Source organism: Salmo salar, chromosome ssa22 (genome assembly GCF_905237065.1).
Source record: "Salmo salar chromosome ssa22, Ssal_v3.1, whole genome shotgun sequence".
Classification (NCBI taxonomy): domain Eukaryota; kingdom Metazoa; phylum Chordata; class Actinopteri; order Salmoniformes; family Salmonidae; genus Salmo; species Salmo salar.
In genome coordinates, this window is record NC_059463.1 from 27,945,737 (window position 1) to 27,967,529 (window position 21,793).

Here is a 21,793-nt window from a genome sequence, read left to right on the forward strand (position 1 = left end):
AAAATGTTCAACATTATAATACCAAAGATTTTAAAAAATTGACACAGATGGTGTTGAATACTGTGAATGCCATACAAACTGTTTTATGTATGGCCTCTGCTGCAGTGTTTCAAATTTACAACTTCATTATTTCAATATTAATCATAAATTAGAATTAACATTCAGGTCCGGATCTTAGTGTGCCTCCTCAAGCCTTATGTTTCATTTGGAGAGAGAAGTCCTCTCTAGACTAGATTGTGCTTTTTAGCTTCTTGGGGTTTGTTTTTCTGTTCTAGTGTTTGTCATCTTGTTAAAGAGCAGGCTGTACCCAGGCCTGATGTAGATCAATGTGAATTTAAATAGCAGTTTATCTGCATGTCTGCAGCCAGTTAGCCTGCTCCTGTGGGAAATACACTCCAGTGGGTCTGGATCATTTTCCATTATTTCCCAACTTAAAACCCCCATTGTCAGCTAGCACACAATATTTAATTCAATTATGGATGTTTTTTTTTATCTATATATTCGCACGATGATGACAGTTGATTTCAAACTGAGGGTAAAACAAGGATTCATTTGACCATATTTATTTTGTATCACATGCCAGATTGTCAGGATATTTGGCTATAAGGTATGGTGTATATGTCATGTTTTAAGCCGTGATGGACTATGCCATCATTGTGAAGACACTTTGGACCCAGGCATGTAATTAACTTAGATTCATTTTAGACACACTGAAAGATAAAGGTGTCTTGTGTAGCACCAAACAAATAGCTTTTACATTTGGAGAGTTGTAGTAGCCAGCTCCTGAAAACCAGTGAGCTGTGTTGTCTACTCTAACCTCTTGTTTCTCTTTAATTGAGTCTGCATAAGGCACCCGTCATTTCAACTGTCAGCACAATTTACAGAGCATTTTATTTGCTCCAAACATGTGACTGAACTTAAATTGCTGCAGAAACAGATTTGTGACACGGTGTGAGTCAGAGTGCAGAGCTGGTTCCTTCATGACCTTGGGTCTCATTTAAAGAGATGTACAAACAGCACCTTCTAAATGTGACACTGCATTTCAGTCAGGGATTTGACATCAAAGCATCCATATTTAACTAGGTAAAATACGTTTAACCAGAAGGATTAAAACTGTCCTATTTTTATCTTTGCTCTGAGGTGGTGTGTTAATATCTGACCCTCTCATATATCAGCCAATAGACACAGTGCTGGGCTGGCTGAGTTGATTGTGACTGCCAGATACTAGATGGTCAGCATGGGTAGTAATCATTACAATGTATTGGAGCGCCGCTTCGTTTTTTTGGTGTGTTTTTACTTCTCCTCCTCCTCCCTGAAGCCTCTTTAAAGGAGGAGGTCCCTAATGACAGATGAGAGAGCTCTCTGTCTTTCTGGGAGACAATGGTGAGTGGTCGATTTGAGGAAGGCGCGAGGAGATCATGCTAGGCCCTGGTTGGGGGCAACAGCTGTGACTCTACCAAGGACCAATTAGACGGATGGCTTGTCTCCGCGTCCCGCACCTGCTGGGGTATCTGTGTCAGTACCCCTGCGGGTGAGAGAAAGAGGGAGAGGGAGGTGGGTAAAATAGAGAGCAAACGAAAATCATGTTGGTGTGAGATGGATAGAACATGAAGATGCAGATGTAATGAGAAAGGTAAATAAAGAGAGAGGAGATGGAGAGGGTGCCTGCCTGTAGAATAAATGTTTGCCCCAATGCTGAGAGATCTTCCCTTGACGACTTAACATCCTCCCATTATCTTCCCTATGCTCTCTGATTTATGAGTGGATGCCATATGATGGATGATTCCATTAGCCTCAGCTAGTCTGTGATGAAATACAACAGATCATATCACTTCAACCACAGCAATTACACTGTTAAGGTGCACCAATTCAGGTAAATATTATTACTGTATCTAGATATTCATGTTAAGAGGAACATCAAAAGGTCTGAAAAAGGTTCAATAAGAGCGATACCTATGTGTACTGTTTCACAATGACTTTCATTGGAGTGGTGCAGTGTTGAATAGCCTGTGATTGGCATGGTGGGTCCATATTGCACTCTCTGTAGCTGCTCTCATAGCAGCCCTGGCAATTATACTTTTGATTAATCCTTTGCTTAGCCAATTAGGGAGCCAGCTTTCCTGCCATGGTGCACTGGTTGTAGGCCCTGCAAATTAACACGGGTATGAGGGATACCCCGGCTAATATGCTGGGTTAGACGTTCCATATCACTGGCCATGGGAGTAGACATTTCTGAATGAATTTCTGCAGCCCAGATTATGGTTGTAAATACAGCTGATTACAGATTTGTGAGGATTGTTAGATCTGTCTTCTCCCTCCTGAGCTGATGAACATAACTGACACCAGATCAGCCAAGACGTTTCTGACTGTGCTGGGAGGCCAGTACCAGACAGTGGGATTAGTAATTGATGTGGAACCTGGGCTCTGTTGCTCCAGCGTTGACATACTGCTGATCTAATGCTGCATCCTGTGTGTGTGAGCTCGCATTAATGTGTGTGTGCTTTTGATGCTGGGGATTTATCCTCCTTCCTCTCATCCTTTGATGGAATAATCTCCCTCAGTCTACTTACCTGAAGATTGTTCTAGAATGAACACCATGGTATTTACCTTGTCATGTTTGTTCCTTTGAAATTCGATGAAGCCTTATTAGTCAGAATACTGCACATGCCCACAGTTATATTTATCAGCACTGAGGTTAAATGGTCAAGCCCTCCCCTCTGACTGAACATGGAGCTTGATTTGCCTCAGCCCATGGCAGGACATGCAGTAGCTCACAGATGACATGCTAATAGTAGCAGGCATGCTATGTCGTCTACCTAAGTGGTCTCTGGCCAGGAGGTACTGTCACTGGTTAGATCATCAGTAGTCAGTATACTAGGGATTCTCCATAGGGAAACTCCTCTCCTGTCTCCTCTCACCAACCCCTCTGAACCATCACAGTTAACCCCTGACCTCCTGACTGTTCTCATTACCTCCCTTAGTCAACTCCTTACGCCATCAGACTGCATGTTAATCAGTTCCACAAGGATTAAGGTAAAGTTTAAGAAATTTGATCTGAATTAGGACTGAGATTCATGTTCCATAGTGCTTTGCGTTGCTTTGTGATTATTGCTCACAAATCTTATTTCAAGACAATTACACATATGCAAATATTTTGAGACCTTGTAAACATAGCATAACGTTACATTGGTTCTCTTTGAATTAAGCCCGTCTTAAGAAGACTAAGTGAATCTACAATGGGCAGCTTGTTTTAAATGTTCAAATCTCTGATTTGAATGTGAGACAGTTCTCCCAACTCCCACACAGCCAGGCCCAGGCAGTCCATATTCTGTGTGATTGAATGTTGTTTTGTAAGGCGTTCATTTTCCCACTGTCACCATCCACCGCACAACAGGACAAGAGTGGAATTTTAATGGGGAAGGAAGCCACTCTCATCCATCACATCTAAATCAGCGCTGTCCCAGTCTGTGTGATTACAGGACAGTGTATTAAGACTGGGCTGTTGTCTGTGGATGGACTTTCTCTGTGGCTGGTCTCTGCCAGGGGACAGGGTCTGGCTGTATTAGCTGACGTATGGATGGCTGCACAAGGGTAGCACTGAGATCAGTTTTCCTCTCGCCCTTTGCTTAGTGTTTGAAGCCCATGGCGACGCGGACATGGATAATGGAGAGAAAGTTGAGAACGTGCTAATACCCAGAAATACCCTTGGCCTACATATACTACCACTCAATATGCCATACAATTTCCATGATGTAGTCTGTTGGTGTGTGTATGTTTGTGCTGACTTTTCTGTAAAGGGCCTTTATCTCTCTCCGTACCTCTGTTCTCCCCCAAGAAAACATTAGTCACATCCCTGCTTGGAATGTATGTAGCACTTTGTCCACCTACTCTATCTGCTATTTCCTCTAACATCACCTATCCCCTGGATTCTGTCCCTATTTTATTCGTCAGTCATCCAATCCTCCTCTTCTATCCATGATTCTCACCCCCGCCGCAACCTCTCCACTGCCCCCTCCCTGTCCTTTCAAGCTCCTCCAGCCTCTTTCTTTTCTCCCCCTTTCTCCTTTGACTGTTGTTCCCTCTCTCCTCTGTGAAAGGAAGAATGCCTAAGATAAATGCTTTGTTATGCACCCAGTTGTCATGGTGACCCCAGCAATGCCTGAGAAATTCCTGGTGGGTGGGGACAAGGGGGAGGGTCCCTTTGTGTAGGGAAGATGGGGGAGAGGGGCAGCACATAAATTCTAAAGTGCAACAGCGCAACTTTTGAGCCGACTGTCACCCTCTCCCGCTCCCCAGTGAAGGATAGACCCCAATGAGTCTTGCTTTGGACACGGGGTCTGTGAGGCCGGCCACAGTGACCTGTCTGACTGCTCGACTGTTCTCTCTCACCGTTTGACCTTTTTTTTTATTGGACAAACTATTTTGACACACTATCCATTCTGCTTATGTGAGGTTCCAATTTTTTTACTCAGAAATGATTTGTATGCTTTGGTGATAACTTTATGCCGGTGGCAATAACAACGGATTGCTTTAAGTTTAGAAAAGGTGACGTAAACTTTCCTCACTAAACCAAGGCACTATTTGCTCAACCAATACCGCTTTGTTCTTTGACGGTGAGAGAACAGGAGCTAGGGTTTGATGGATGTCAACAGCTCAGAGTTTTGTAACTGCTCTGTGAAAACCTTACCAGAGTAAAGCACATGGTGGGCAGGTTGTGTTGTCTAAGCCCTTTGATTTGTGACACAAATGTGTGGAGAGGGTATCTGATTTCCTGCTGTTGGCTGCTTTCTCTATCAGAACATCTCCTTATGTGGGACTCTCTTTTTTTCTCTCTTTTTCTCTCTCTCAACCCCCCCCATCCCTCTCCGCTTTGTTGCTCTGATGGTCCGGATGAGAGGGGGATGACATCATCCCAGTTTTTGGGATTAGGGCTGATGAATGGCTCGGGTAGGAGTTAGGGCTGATGAATGGCTCGGGTAGGAGTTAGGGCTGAGGAATGGCTCGGGTAGGAGTTAGGGCTGATGCATGGCTCGGGTAGGAATTAGGGCTGATGCATGGCTCGGGTAGGAGTTAGGGCTGTTGGCGTTAGCACACATCGCAAGGTCGTCCCGTATTGTCCCCCACTATCACTGCAGACAATGGGTGGGGGATTTAGCGGGCTCTGTCTGGGTCTGTACCCCTCTGTCTTTGTGTCCCTTGTTTGTTCTGGTCCTGTAGTCTTCAGGGGAGTCTGACCATGCCGGCTAGCACCGCCATGTTAAGGCATGAGTTGGTTAATTTCAGATTAATATACAGTCTGATGAAGAATTTAGTCTCAGTTTTTGTCTCAAATACTTTTTTACTCCTTAGATGAGATTTATTTTAAATCATAGCTCAGCTATCCACTGCATTGCCACACATTTCTGAGCTGGGGTACTCTTTCTGTTATGTCTACAATAAATCCCCTTTACTACTACTAATACAAATGAAACTTTAATTTAAAGTCTCCACTAATTTAAAAAGTCCATAATGTAAACAAGTTGGGGTGTTCTAGTGCTGCGAGCAACATATGTTTATTTAACAGATCGCTTACTTGCAAGCTACATTGCACTAATTTAGCATCAAACCATAGAGATATTACACAGTGACCTGGTTTCATGGGCTCCTACCGAAGAGGGTAGAATGTCAGCGTTGGGTCTTCAGGCTTTGGTACTAAGAATGGGGGATGGGTTCCTAGTTAACACACTGTGTGAAGTGCTGAAACTCTAAGGGTTTTTAACACCATCTAGGTCTTCCAGCTAACTAGCCAGATGGTTTCTTCTGGACAGTGATGCCACCTAGATGGCCAAGCTCGTCAATCTTATTCTTTCAGCTGTTCCAATTAAACTAGGTGGATTGTTTTCATTAAGTGGCCACTTTATCAGCCATGCCAAGAAGAACTGGGCAGAATCAGATTACATTTTCTTATTATTTTCATAGCATGCAGGGGAAATAGTTTTTTAACAAGGTCACATCAGTTATTTACTTTCAAATGGAGGTTTTTCAATGCTATTATAAGGCGTTGGTCACGATTTAAGAATCTCTGCTGAAATAAATCTCTATATTACTGTTGTTGCTGATGTTTGTCACTTTATCTAGTCATCCGTTTGAGTAATGTGACATTGATGATCATCGTCACGCCTGCATCCCTCAGTACCAAATCACATCCATATTGAATGAGTATCAGAACTCTTGAATACCAGCCTCATCCTTAGTCACGTCTCTGCATGCTAATGTCTCTTTACTAAAGTGCTGACAGAGGTTTTCCTTTTTAATATGCAAATCTATTGATTTGAACTGCACTTATCCTTTTCTTTGGCTCGCCCCCTCTCATAATAAGGAAAACATCTGTGGAATGCTAGAGAATGGAGTTATTTTAGCTTGATACAGAGGAGACTTGTCCACTATTGTGTTTTCTTGGGCTGTGAGACCCTGCATTATGTGGCTGCTCCAGAAATAATCTGGATTAAAATGCCTGGGTCTGACATTGAGCTCCGGAGACCCTCTCCTTTCCTGAATGTCTGGATGTTGAAGAAGATGGGAGTCTGGGCTGTGTTTCTGTTGTTCTTCATGTATTTTCTCATGACAAATACTGTTTGGTTTGCTCTATTGGAGGAGAAAACGGATATCCAGTAATTACACTTGATTGTTTTGATTGCAGGGTTGTATCAGATTTATGCATATTTATAACCCCTCGTTTCACACCATCCTCGTGTACACGTACGTGCATGCACACACTAAGACCAAAGACGACTAATCCATTTGGCAACAGTTACAGCTGTATTGTGGAACAAGAAGATTTGGCAGCATTCATCATAGACTTTTTATGATTCTGTCAAACAAATGAATACATTTTGTGCAATTGAATTGGCTTTACATCATTCCGAGATATACGTAAAATCTGTTGCGTAGGAGTTAGGACATGCTCTCTCCACGGTCACCCCTCCTCAGGCTCACAGAAGGGCTACGTTAGCTCGCTGTGTGATATATGAAGTGCTCATGTTAATTTGTGCTTAATCTCATACAGCAGCTGTCTCCCAAAAATGGGACCAAGCCATTAACCCCTTCACCCTGCTGGAGGCCAAGTGCACGTTGTCCACAACCAATCTGCCTCAATTTGCCCTCCTTACAGGATTATGTACGCTTGCACACATCGCACCGAATGTGGATCTAGTGTTCATCTGCCTATAGTTTTTTTTAAGAACCAACCTCTGTAGATGTCTGACTGCCAAACATTTTCATGCCATTCTACATGTAAAATCTGTGCACACTTGGTTCTCAAATGACATTCAGAGATACAAAGTACTCTCGGCCAGCAAAAGCTATTGGTGTGTCTGAGCTCTTAATGATCCAGCACACAGTTGCGTTCATGTAAAACGTGTGAACAACTCCAAAGCTAACAATTTTAATACTCTCATCACTCCAGTGCCCATATGGGTTGTCTATTTAGTCTCTGAGTCTATATTCAGAGGTGGAAGTTACCAACTGCCTCTGCTTCTGTGCTTGTTGTTGGATAATGGACAATATTGTGGGAGCTTAGAGAATTAAATCAGCTATCATGCTGTGTTTGAGCTTCAGTCTGTCCATTACAGGGTTGTCAGACCCTCTCATTGGCTGTCTTGACGGTGAGGTCAGACTACGAAGGTTCTGATGAGGATTGTGGACAGTAGAGGTAGTGAACCATTTCAGGGGAGGTGGTCTGGTCCCCTGCCTGGTGGAGGGCGTTAGGGCGACTGTATCCAGAAGGGGAGTGTTGTTGCATCACTATAACTAATTGGTAGGTCTACCATTACTTGTTACTTTTGTGGGTTTTTTCGTAACGGAATTCTGAAAAAATTCTTTAACTTACAGAAGGTAAACAAGTTCTCCAAAACTAAATATGCGTTGATATTAGCTGGCAGGGGTCTTTACCTCACCATTATTGTGTTTTAATGTATTTCTAATACCTTTAAGACTTTCTGGTAGATGTTTTCTTAGACCCCTTTTCCATCTGTTTATCCAGAAAGCCTTTACTTATGCCCCACATTTTGTTGTTGCTGTTCTATGCCTTCATTTCCCCAAATTATAGACTCTTCGCTTTCATTTGCCACCCAATTTAATATGCTCCTATGAACTTCACATGTTCGTGCTTATTGGTCCTTTTCGATGGAAATGCCCAACATCACTAACCAAGAATGCTCGGCTGATTTAATGAGTGAGCCCACTGATTAGCGTTATCTAACAAATGGCTCTTGCTGGTTTTACTACTTCCACAGTCAGAGAATCAAACCACCCAACTCCTCCTACCCTGCTAAAATGCCCTCTACAGGAGCATCATGTGGTGCCCCCCCGAATCTTTAACCTAGGTGAACCCCACTGTCTACCAAGGACTGACTTCCCAACTCCTTTGATGGAGTTCTGATTGGACTGATCCCTGCTTGCTGATTGGTTGGTAGTGGTGGATTAGGCCTGCTGTCCTGCTGAGAGCTCTCTGGTCCTGTACATCAGCGTTCTGCTCAGGTGGAAGAGAACTCTATTCAGTTCCCATGACACCCACAGAAACCATAGGCAACCGAGGCCAGGCTTCAAAACACTCTCATAAAGACTTGTTAGCGTCCCTTTTTTTGAATTTTACCATGTACACCTCAATTCCTGAAACCCCACCAAAACATTTTAGAAACCAATCTTTAGTTTGTCAAAGAATGTTCGTCTTTACACAATTTCATGTCCACACAAGGAATGGGCATGAGTACTTGAGTACTCAAACTGACTTTAAAATTCAATCTTTAACCAGAGATCACATTTTTGTTCAAGTACTGTAAAACTATTTGGTGGAATGTGCTTTGTGGCTGCCCGACTGGGCAAGTGAAATTTTGTTCTCCAAAAATGGAAATGTTTTCTTGAAGACTCTAGTGTTAAATTTTTAAATGTACATTTGCGGGGCACAACAAAAAAGAAACCAATCCAAGCATCACACAGTTCTCACTCAATTGCGTTCTAACCGCTCCCTCTACACACGCATGCTGCTGAGTACACACAAGCTCCCGTAAGCCTACAAAAATGAATGCCTATAAAACGTATCTAACTAATGTTGATACACAAGCTACAGTCCTTGCAAAATGACGACAGTTTTATCACATTCAAAATGGACTGGTTGATAGGGAAATGTGTTCCAACAACAATCTATTTTCCATTTAGGCTACTTTGTGAATTGCTAGGGCAATTTATAATTGGTTAGCCTAGGCTATAACCCCCCTAAACATAGACAGGTTCCACATTGAAAACATTAGTTTGATAAAGACAGAGCGTATGTTCATCAGAATCATTAAGCCTAGGCCTACTCACCAAACAGATGTCGTGGCCGCACTTCATCACCATACAGCGTTCAATGTGGAATTGCTACTACATTTGGAAAATTTCAAAGAACAAGCAGAATGAACGAGTCTCTGTAAATCGAACAACTGTAACCCTGAAGAAATTGTCTTTCAACTCACCAAATTGAGCCCCGTTTCAAACAATCACTCATTCCGAATAACTGTTCCAGACGCAAGATGTACATCACTTAACACTGGCAACTTTTTTTCCTTTGGAAAAATATTCTGTTATATTTTATTCTGTTATTACGGCATGTTTTTTTTACATATTAAAAATATAAAATAGGTGTGTCTTTACTGTGATAATGGCAATAAGACCATATTCTCTGCTAAATTAACAAAGCAAGGCTATGCCACTGCACAGCCATAGGCTTCTACAAGCAAGCGCCACTGCTGAGGTTACTGCCTTTTTTAATATTATGTTCCATGATATAATATAACCTGTTGACATTACGGTTTCAATAAATTAATCTTAAATGGCACTTGTTTTTTTATTTTTATTGTCCGAATATACAGTACCAAAAGTTTGGACACCTACTCATTCCAGGGTTTTTATTTCTACTATCTTCTAAATTGTAGAATAATAGTGAATACATCAAATCTATGAAATAACAGATATTTAATCATGTAGTAACCAAAAAAGTGTTAAACAAAACAAAATATATTTGATATTCTTCAAAGTAGCCACCTTTTGCCTTGACAGCTTTGCACACTCTTGGCATTCTCTCAACCAGCTTCATGAGGTAGTCACCTGGAATGCATTTCAATTAACAGGTGTGCCTTGTTAAGTTCATTTGTGAAATTTAATGCGTTTGAGCCAATCAGTTGTGTTGTGACAAGGTAGGGGTGGTATACAGAAGATATCCCTATTTGGTAAAAGAACAAGTCCATATTATTCAACTGCTCAAATAAGCAAAGAGAAGCAACAGTCCATCATTACTTTAAGACATGAAGATCAGTCAATACGCAAAATTTCAAGAACTTTGAAAGTTTCTTCAAGTGCAGTCGCAAAAACCATCAAGCGCTATGATGAAACTGGCTCTCATGAGGAATGCCACAGGAAAGGAAGACCCAGAGTTACCTCTGCTGCAGAGGATAAGTTCATTAGAGTAACCAGCCTCAGAAATTGCAGCCCAAATAAATGCTTCACAGAGTTCAAGTAACAGACATCTCAACATCAAATGTTCAGAGGGGACTGCGTGAATCCGGCCTTCGTGGTCGGATTGCTGCAAAAAAACACAACTAAAGGACACCAATAAGAAGAGACTTGCTTGGGCCAAGAAACACAAGCAATGTACATTAAAACCTGTGGAAATCTGTCCTTTGGTCTGATGAGTCCACATTTGAGATCTTTGTGAGACGCAGAGTAGTTTAACAATTTTTTTGATTACTACATGATTCCATGTGTGTTATTTCATGGTTTGATGTCTAAACTATTATTCTACAATGTAGAAAATAGTAAAAAATAAAGAAAAACCTTAGAATGAGTAGGTGTCCAAACTTTTGACTGGTAATGTGTGTGTGTATATAGTGACTTCAGAAAGTATTCAGACCCATTGACTTTTTCCACATTTTCTTACGTTACAGCCTTATTCTAAAATGGATTAAATAAAACAATACCTCATCAATCTACACACTATGCCTCATAATGACAAAGAGAAAACAGGTTATTTTATTTAAAAATAAAAAGACGCCTTATTTACATAAGTGTTCAGACCCTTTGCTATGAGATTCGAAATTGAGCTCAGGTGCATCCTGTTTCCATTGATCATCCTTGAGATGTTTCTACAACTTGATTGGAGTCCACCTGTGGTAAATTCAATTGATTGGACATGATTTGGAAAGGCACACACCTGTCTATATAAGGTCCCACAGTTGACAGTGCCTGTCAGAGCAAAAACCAAGCCATGAGGTTGAAGGAATTGTCCGTAGAGCTCCGCGACAGCATTGTGTCGAGGCCAGATCTGGGGACGGGCACCAAAAAACATCTGTAGGGTTGAAGGTCCCCAAGAACACAGTGGCCTCCATTCTTAAATGGAATAAGTTTGGAACTACCAAGACTCTTCCTAGAGCTGACTGCCCGGCCACACTGAGCAATCGGGGGAGACGGGCCTTGGTCAGGGAGGTGACCAAGAACCCAATGGCCACTCTGACAGAGCTCTAGAGTACCTCTGTGGAGATGGGAGAACCTTCCAGAAGGACAACCATCTCTGCAGCACTCCACCAATCAGGCCTTTATGGTAGAGTGGCCAGACAGAAGCCACTCCTCAGTAAAAGGTACATGACAGCCCGCTTGGCGTTTGCCAAAAGGCACCTAAACTCTTAGACCCTGTGAAACAAGATTTTGTAAAATATTTTTTATTTCACATTTTATTTAACAATTTAGTCCAGTTGAGAACAAGTTGTCATTTACATCTGCGACCTGGCCAAGATAAAGCAAAGCAGTGCGACAAAAACAACACAGAGTTACACAAACAAACATACAGTCAATAAGATAATAGAAAAAATCTATGTACAGTGTGTGCAAATGTGAAGAGTAGGGAGGTATAGCAATAAATAGGCCATAGAGTCAAAATAATTACAATTTAGCATTAACACTGGAGTGATAGATGTAGAGATACTGCAGTGCAAAAGAGCAAGAAGATAATATAACAATATGGGGATGAGGTAGTTGGGTGTGCTATTTACAGATCGGCTGTGTACAGGTACAGTGATTGGTAAGCTGCTCTGACAGCTGATGCTTAAAGTTAGAGAGGGACATATGTCTCCAGCTTTAGTGATTTTTTTTTTCTCCAATTCGTTCCAGTCATTGGCAGCAGAGAACTGGAAGGAAAGGCGGCCAAAGGAAGTGTTGGCTTTGGGGATGACCAGTGAGCTATACCTGCTGGAATGTGTGCTACGGGTTGGTGTTGCTGTGGTGACCAGTGAGCTGAGATAAGGCGGAGCTTTACCTAGCAAAGACTTATAGATGACCTGGAGCCAGTGGGTTTGGCGACAAATATGTAGCGAGGGCCAGCCAACGAGAGCATACAGGTCGCAGTGTTGGGTAGTATATGGGGCTTTGGTGACAAAACGGATGGCACTGTGATAGACTACATCCAATTTGCTGAGTAGAATGTTGGAGGCTTTGTAAATGACATCGCCGAAGCCGAGGATCGGTAGGATAGTCAGTTTTATGAGGGTATGTTTGGCAGCAAGAGTGAAGGAGGCTTTGCTGCGAAATAGGAAGCCGATTCTAGATGTAATTTTGGATTGGAGATGCTTAATGTGAGTCTGGAAGGAGAATTTACAGTCTAGCCAGACACCTAGGTATTTGTAGTTGTCCACGTATTCTAAGTCAGAACTGTCCGGAGTAGTGGATTATCTGATCTGATGAAACCAAGATTGAACTCTTTGGCCTGAATGCCAAGCATCACGTCTGGAGGAAACTTCACCCATCCCTACGATGACGCATGGTGGTGGCAGCATCATGCTGTGGGGATGTTTTCCAGCAGCAGGGACTGGGAGACTAGTCAGGATCGAGGCAAAGCTGAACGGAGCAAAGTACAGAGATCCTTGATGAAAACCTTCTCCAGAGCGCTCAGGTCCTCAGACTGGGGTGAAGGTTCACCTTCCAACAGGACAATGACCCTAAGCACACATCCAAGACAACACAGGAGTGGCTTCAGGACAGTTTCCTTTAATGGCCCAACCAGAGCCCAGACTTGAACCCGATCAAACATCTCTGGAGAGACCTGAATATAGCTGTGCATCAATTCTCCCCATCCAACCTGACAGACCTTGATAAGATCTGCAGAGAAGGATGGGAGAAGCTCCCCAATACAGGTGCGCCAAGCTTGTAGTGTCATTCCCAAGAAGAATCGATGCTGTAATCGCTGCCAAAGGTGCTTCAACAAAGTACTGAATAAAGGGTCTGAATACTTATCTACAGTTGAAGTTCGGAAGGTTACATACACCTTAGCCAAATACATTTAAACTCAGTTTAACAATTCCTGACATTTAATCCTAGTTAAAATTCCCAGTCTTAGGTCAGTTAGGATCACCACTTTATTTTAAGAATGTGAAATGTCAAAATAATAGTAGAGAATGATTTATTTCAGCTTTTATTTCTTTCATCACATTCCCAGTGGGTCAGAAGTTTACATACACTCAATTAGTAGTTGGTAGCATTGCCTTTAAATTGTTTAACTTGGGTCAAACGTTTTGGGTCGCCTTCCACAAGCTTCCCACACACTTTTTCATTTCTGCCCACAATTTTTCCATAGGATTGAGTTCAGGGCTTTGTGATTGCCACTCCAATACCTTCTTGACTTTGTTGTCCTTAAGCCATTTTGCCACAACTTTGGAAGTATGCTCGGGGTCATTGTCCATTTGGAAGACCCATTTGCGACCAAACTTTAACTTCCTGACTGATGTCTTGAGATGTTGCTTCAGTATATCCACATAATTTTTCTTCCTCATAATGTCATCTATTTTGTGAAGTGCACCAGTCCCTCCTGCAGCAAAGCACCCCCAGAGCATGATGCTGCCACCCCCGTACTTCACGGTTGGGATGGTGTTCTTCGGCTTGCAAGCCTCCCCGTTTTTCCTCCAAACATAACGATGGTCATTATGGCCAAACAGTTCTATTTTGGTTTCATCAGACCAGAAGACATTTCTCCAAAAGGTACGATCTTTGTCCCCATGTGCAGTTGCAAACCGTAGTCTGGCTTTTTTATGGCGGTTTTGGAGCAGTGGCTTCTTCCTTGCTGAGCGGCCTTTCAGGTGATGTCGATATAAGACTCGTTTTTACTGTGGATATAGATACTTTTGTACCTGTTTCCTCCCCAGCATCTTCACAAGGTCCTTTGCTGTTGTTCTGGGATTGATTTGTACTTTTCGCACCAAAGTACGTTCATCTCTAGGAGACAGAACACGTCTCCTTCCTGAGCAGTATGACGGCTGCGTGGTCCTGTTGGTTCCACTTTTCTGGGCTCCGTTATTTACTTAACCTGTTATGGATAGGGGGCAGTATTTTCACGGCCGGATTACAAACGTACCCGATTTAATGTTTATTACTCCTGCCCAGAAACTAGAATATGCATATAATTGTTTGATTTGGATAGAAAACACCCTAAAGTTTCTAAAACTGTTTGAATGGTGTCTGTAAGTATAACAGAACTCATATGGCAGGCCAAAACCTGAGAAGATTCCAAACAGGAAGTGCCCTCTCTGACCATTTCTTGGCCTTCTTTAGCCTCTTTATTGAAAACAGAGGATCTCTGCTGTAACGTGACACTTTCTAAGGCTCCCATAGGCGCTAGAACGTTGAATGATGACTTTGCAGTCCATGGCTGAAAAACAGTAGCGCATTTGGATAGTGGTCGATCTGAGAACAATGAGACGGGCGCACGCGTGCACGTGAAGAGTCCATTTTACATTTTCAGTCTTTGAACGAAAACGACGACTCCCGGTCGGAATATTATCGCTATTTTACGAGAAAAATCGCATAAAAATTGATTTTAAACAGCGTTTGACATGCTTCGAAGTACGGTAACGAACAAAACGCCGCTATTTGGATATAACTATGGATTATTTGGAACCAAACCAACATTTGTTGTTGAAGTAGAAGTCCTGGGAGTGCATTCTGATGAAGAACAGCAAAGGTAATCCAATTTTTCTTATAGTAAATCTGAGTTTGGTGAGTACCAAACTTTGTGGGTGCCAAAATAGCTAGCCTGTGATGGCCGGGCTATCTACTCAGAATATTGCAAAATGTGCTTTCACCGAAAAGCTATTTTAAAATCGGACACCGCGATTGCATAAAGGAGTTCTGTATCTATAATTCTTAAAATAATTTGTTTTTTGTGAACGTTTATCGTGAGTAATTTAGTAAATTCACCGGAAGTGTTCGGTGGGAATGCTAGTTCTGAACGTCACATGCTAATGTAAAAAGCTGTTTTTTGATATAAATATGAACTTGATTGAACAAAACATGCATGTATTGTATAACATAATGTCCTAGGGGTGTCATCTGATGAAGATCATCAAAGGTTAGTGCTGCATTTAGCTGTGGTTTTGGTTTTTGTGACATTATATGCTAGCTTGAAAAATGGGTGTCTGATTATTTCTGGCTGGGTACTCTGCTGACATAATCTAATGTTTTGCTTTCGTTGTAAAGCCTTATTGAAATCGGACAGTGTGGTTAGATAAAGGAGAGTCTTGTCTTTAAAATGGTGTAAAATAGTCATATGTTTGAAAAATTGAAGTTTTCGGATTTTCGAGGAGTTTGTATTTCGCGCCACGCCCTATCATTGGATATTGGAGTGGTGTTCCGCTAGCGTAACGTCTAGATGTAAGAAGTTAACAGATAAGGAGCACTCAAAATGTGCACTTATATATCATAACAATTATAATCGAAATACAGCTGTAGACAGAAGTCAAACATCATACATACAACTGATATCTCTCCTGAGTTCTGCAAAATCGGAAAGTCCAAGGTGCTTTTAATACGCTTGCAGTCAACCCCTAGTGATGTAACTGCCTACGTCACTACCTTCTACTCATGAGACCAAGCCCATGCATACACAGTTTTACAAACTTGCAAGAGATACAATAGCGTTTTCTAAGGGCTCAGCAGTAATTTTCCACTCCCCAAGTTGCTTTTATAGTGGTATGTCTGACTAGTCTCTCATCTCTTTCACTCCCCTGCAGGGTTCTGTGTCTATGAATCTCTTTTAGCCTTGAGTCGCTTTCTCACAGATACCCTGTTTTGACTGCAATAACTCACACATCTCTGTTTCTTTATAAGAGGCAGAAACTAGAAAATAACTGTGAAACAATATTAAACCTTATAATGCATTTTATATATTTATTAATCTATAGTCTAGGACCCTATAAATGTAGTGGGGGAGGGGTCTTATAGCCCTTCCCCTTCTATTAATACAACAGGCATAATCAATTATTATAATACATCAAACATTTGGTGCAGCCCCAAACATGACCCCAAATTGACCCCATCAGTCCCATGGTGTTTATACTTGCGTACTATTGTTTGTACAGATGAATGTAGTACCTTCAGGCGTTTGGAAATTGCTCCCAACGATGAACCAGACTTGTGGTGGTCTACACATTTTTTTCTGAAGTCTTGGCTGATGTCTTTTGATTTTCCCATGATGTCAAGCAAAGAGGCACTGAGTTTGAAGGTAGGCCTTGAAATACATCCACAGGTACACCTCCAATTGACTCAAATGATGTCAATTAGCCTATCAGAAGCTTCTAAAGCCAGGACATCATTTTCTGGAATTTTCCAAGCTGTTTAAAAGCACAGTCAACTTAGTGTATGTAATCTTCTGACCCTCTGGAATTGTGATACAATGAATTATAAGTGAAATAATCTGTCTGCAAACAATTATTGGAAAAATTACTTGTGTCATGCACAAAGTAGATGTCCTAACCGACTTGCCAAAACTATAGTTTGTTAACAAGAAATTTGTGGAGTGGTTGAAAAGTTTTAATGACTCCAACCTAAGTGTATGTAAACTTCTGACTTCAAGTGTAATATTTCAGTTATTTAAAAATATATATAAATTAGCAAACGTTTCTAAAAACCTGTTATGGGGTATTGTATGTAGATTGAGGAAACAAAAACAATTTTAGAATAACATAATAACTTGTAACTTAACAAAATGTGGAAATTTGCTTCTACATCTGTATTGCTTGCTGTTTGAGGTTTTAGGCTGGTTTCTGTACAGCACTTTGTGACATCAGCTGGTGTAAAAAGGGCTTTAGAAAAACATTTGATTGATTGAAGGGATCTGAATACTTTCCAAAGGTGTGTGTGTGTGTGTGTGTGTGTGTGTGTGTGTGTGTGTGTGTGTGTGTGTGTGTGTGTGTGTGTGTGTGTGTGTGTGTGTATATATATACTGCTCCAAAAAATAAAGGGAACACTTAAATAACACATCCTAGATCTGAATGAAAGAAATAATCTAATTAAATACTTTTTTCTTGACATAGTTGAATGTGCTGACAACAAAATCACACAAAAATAACCAATGGAAATCCAATTTATCAACCCATGGAGGTCTGGATTTGGAGTCACACTCAAAATTAAAGTGGAAAACCACACTACAGGCTGATCCAACTTTGATGTAATGTCCTTAAAACAAGTCAAAATGAGGCTCAGTAGTGTGTGTGGCCTCCACGTGCCTGTATGACCTCCCTACAACGCCTGGGCATGTCCTGATGAGGTGGCAGATGGTCTCCTGAGGGATCTCCCCCCAGACCTGGACTAAAGCATCCGCCAACTCCTGGACAGTCTGTGTTGCAACGTGGCGTTGGTGGATGGAGCGAGACATGATGTCCCAGATGTGCTCAATTGGATTCAGGTCTGGGGAACGGGCGGGCCAGTCCATAGCATCAATACCTTCCTCTTGCAGGAACTGCTGACACACTCCAGCCACATGAGGTCTAGCATTGTCTTGCATTAGGAGGAACCCAGGGCCAACCGCACCAGCATATGGTCTCACAAGGGGTCTGAGGATCTCATCTCGGTACCTAATGGCAGTCAGGCTACCTCTGGCGAGCACATGGAGGGCTGTGCGGCCCCCCAAAGAAATGCCACCCCACACCATGACTGACCCACCGCCAAACCAGTCATGCTGGAGGATGTTGCAGGCAGCAGAACGTTCTCCACGGCGTCTCCAGACTCTGTCACATCTGTCACGTGCTCAGTGTGAACCTGCTTTCATCTGTGAAGAGCACAGGGCGCCAGTGGCGAATTTGCCAATCTTGGTGTTCTCTGGCAAATGCCAAACGTCCTGCACGGTGTTGGGCTGTAAGCACAACCCCCACCTGTGGACGTCGGGCCCTCATACCACCCTCATGGAGTCTGTTTCTGACCGTTTGAGCAGACACATGCACATTTGTGGCCTGCTGGAGGTCATTTTGCAGGGCTCTGGCAGTGCTCCTCCTGCTCCTCCTTGCACAAAGGCGGAGGTAGCGGTCCTGCTGCTGGGTTGTTGCCCTCCTACGGCCTCCTCCACGTCTCCTGATGTACTGGCCTGTCTCCTGGTAGCGCCTCCATGCTCTGGACACTACGCTGACAGACACAGCAAACCTTCTTGCCACAGCTCGCATTGATGTGCCATCCTGGATGAGCTGCACTACCTGAGCCACTTGTGTGGGTTGTAGACTCCGTCTCATGCTACCACTAGAGTGAAAGCACCGCCAGCATTCAAAAGTGACCAAAACATCAGCCAGGAAGCATAGGAACTGAGAAGTGGTCTGTGGTCTCCACCTGCAGAACCACTCCTTTATTGGGGGTGTCTTGCTTATTGCCTATAATTTCCACCTGTTGTCTATTCCATTTGCACAACAGCATGTGACATTTATTGTCAATCAGTGTTGCTTCCTAAGTGGACAGTTTGATTTCACAGAAGTGTGATTGACTTGGAGTTACATTTTGTTGTTTAAGTGTTCCCTTTATTTTTTTGAGCAGTGTATATATATATATATATATCTCAATTAAGCAATTATGATTTGTTATCTGTAATGGTTATGATAAATTGGGCATTGTTGGCGCTTGGCATATAGATAAACGCGTAATTGTTTTCACCCAGTGCAGGCCTTGTTCTAAAAATAGTTTATTCTCCCACTCGAGAAAAAATCATCGGAGTACTTCAACATTGATACAAATTACATAGCCCATCCCTAGTCCACACCGACCTATTTGAGTGGATAAACAAAAGGTAGCCTTCTTCATACAGACTCGACCTTATGGACAATGGCATGCATCTCATCAAAGGCACCACTTTGATGTGGCTGTGCACTGACACATATTTTGGAAAGGTAGGTCTCTATTTTGATCGAGCCTGACAGTAACGTATGGCCGCTGGAAACGGGGCCATATAATCCTGTCAAGGTGCTGGCAGAAGGAAGCTGTTCCATGACTGCTGACAAGCCCAAACCTGAGGAAGCTCTAATAACTGTAATAAATTAGCCAGGCTCATTCAAGGGCAACGGAGTCCCTCTAATGAATGTATTTAATTACCACAGTGGTCCTAGGTCATCCACATCAGATTAATGAGATGAAACTGTGTCGATCCCGGTGTTGCTCCAATGGAACTATGTGCACCCAAGGTCACACACATTCTGGTTTGCCGGTTTGTGCAATATCATTTTGTATACTGAGATAATTCCCAGACTTTGGTTGTTTTATGGTTAGTCAGCAATTTATGGTTAGTCAGCAATTGGTAAACCTGTTTTCAGAAATCAGGGTTACATTACTTGCCTTTTGAAATTATGATCTGTACAACAGTCTATACTCTATATGGTGCGTCACTTTTTCAAATTGTACAAAAACAAGTTCCATCAGTGAATTTGAGTGCACCTGCCGCCTCGATAGTAACAAGCAGCCATAACAGAAGCCGAACAACTTGCCGATTGCGATTTTTGTTTGTTTGTTGTTGGGGGGTGCGAATACCTGTAGCCTTTTTTCTCTCAGAGCAGATCTTTAATTTATGACCTTACTCTATAGATCTTGGGAATGGGACCGTGGCTTTGATGTAGTCAGTCAGTGGAGCTGCACAGACTCTATCTGCTGGTTTTAAAATAACCATGATGTCGGGCTGTGGCTCTGCTCAACCTCATTACCCACTTACCCCAAGGTACCCTCTGCTCTGCCATGGCACACTTCACAACTGGAACACACGTCTGCTGCTTGACACCACCTCACTCTGCCCTAGATCAGCACATGTAAGGGCTGAGACGCACCCATGGCGTTTGCTGGCTGAGAGTCCTTGCACCTCAGAACGTAATTTGCGAACTGAGTGTGTGAGAATTTTACATGTAGAATCGCATGAAATACGTCAGCAGTCAGACATCTACAGCGGGTGGTCCCTTAAACACAGCATGCCGAACGATCGTCAGACGAACGCTAGATCCACATTTAGTTTGATGTGAGCGAGCCTTAATGTACTGCCTTCCTGGCTCACACTCTCATTCCTACTGTATGTAATGACAGCAGTGTGATGTATGGCTGCTTTGAAACAAGGTTGAAAGGAACTATTGATGATGATGATGATGATGATGATGATTAATGGTACTGCTGTGGTAGTGTGTCTTTAATGCAAAGTGTTTGACCTCTACAGTAGCTGAGAGCTGTTTCTCATCCTCACATAAGGACTGTAAATGTAGACATTTAACCCTATCAGGGGTTTGTGAAATAAACAACTGTCTTAAATATTTTGAGGAAGGGCTGGGGAAGGTCCCAGTTGCTTAGGAGAGTAATTTCCTGTAGGCGGATAGGGGCAGAGGTGTAAAGGGACAGTGGTCCTGACTTGTGCTATAGGGGATGTCTCTTTCCTCAGTGTTGTGGTTACTGCCCACATGACCCTCATCCGCTGTGACTCGGTTGGCATTTGTTGGGCATCTGGGACAAGGAGCACTGTGCTCTAAGCCGGTTGCACTCCTTTAAGGGCTTCCGTGTGGTGTCTCTCTTTCTCACCTATTCTCTCACCCTCACTCATCTTCTCTCTTCACTTCTCTCTGGTATTTATCTCAAGCGCTCTCTGTCTCGCTCTCTGTCTCACGCTCTCCCTCTGCTACTTCCCCTTACCTGCATTTCACCCAGGAAACTTAAACTGTCAACATTTGCAGCTAGGTTGGGCGTAATGTCTTACACTTCGATAATTGAATTCCACATATCCTTTTCCTGAATCGTCATGGTTCTGGCAGCTAACCTGGTGCCAGGCTTGTTTGGTCACTGCCTGCTTGCTGCTAAGCTCAAGTGGAATTGACCCAAACTGTGATTCCATTATGGGGTTGGCTACAGATAGTGAAAATACAAATCCTTGCTATCCTGTTCATTGTGTTGTGGTGACATATCTTTAGTAATGTTGGAAAGAGAGGTCAATCTGTGCCATTAAACATTCACCAGATGGTTGGAAACAGGATCTCTTAATATTTTAGAGAACGAAAGGGGTGTATCTGCCTCCCAAACCCCCCCAGCCTGAGATAACATGTTCTCTGCTGTGTAAGCCCCAAGATTAGGTACAAAAGACTAGAGGTTTAGATTTGGGACAGGATGGTATTTTTTTTAATGGATGACATAGTCCAGTGTACAGAAGTTAAAATAGAATACATGTTATAGGCTACATCTCCCATAAGGTTTAGAGGTCCAGTGCTGTCCAACCCTCAGCCTGTCATGTTAAGAGCTTCTCCCAGGGTTGATCTATAAATAACAAAAATAGAAACGCAACATGTAAAGTGTTGATCCCATGATCTGAAATAAAAGATCCCGTAAATGTTCCTTACGCACAAAAACCTTATTTCTCTCATTTTGTGCACACATTTGTTTACATCCCTGTTAGTGAGCATTTCTCCTTTGCCAAGATAATCCATCCAACTGACAGGTGTGGCAAATCAAAAGGCTGATTAAACGG

The 21,793-nt window shown here is 42.5% G+C and overlaps 1 protein-coding gene across 9 annotated transcripts in view; it reads left to right on the top strand.

Annotated features, from left to right (window-relative positions):
• LOC106583093 (cadherin EGF LAG seven-pass G-type receptor 2) overlaps positions 1–21,793 on the top strand; it is a 92,523-nt gene that overhangs the window by 4,023 nt on the left and 66,707 nt on the right. The window lies entirely within an intron of this gene.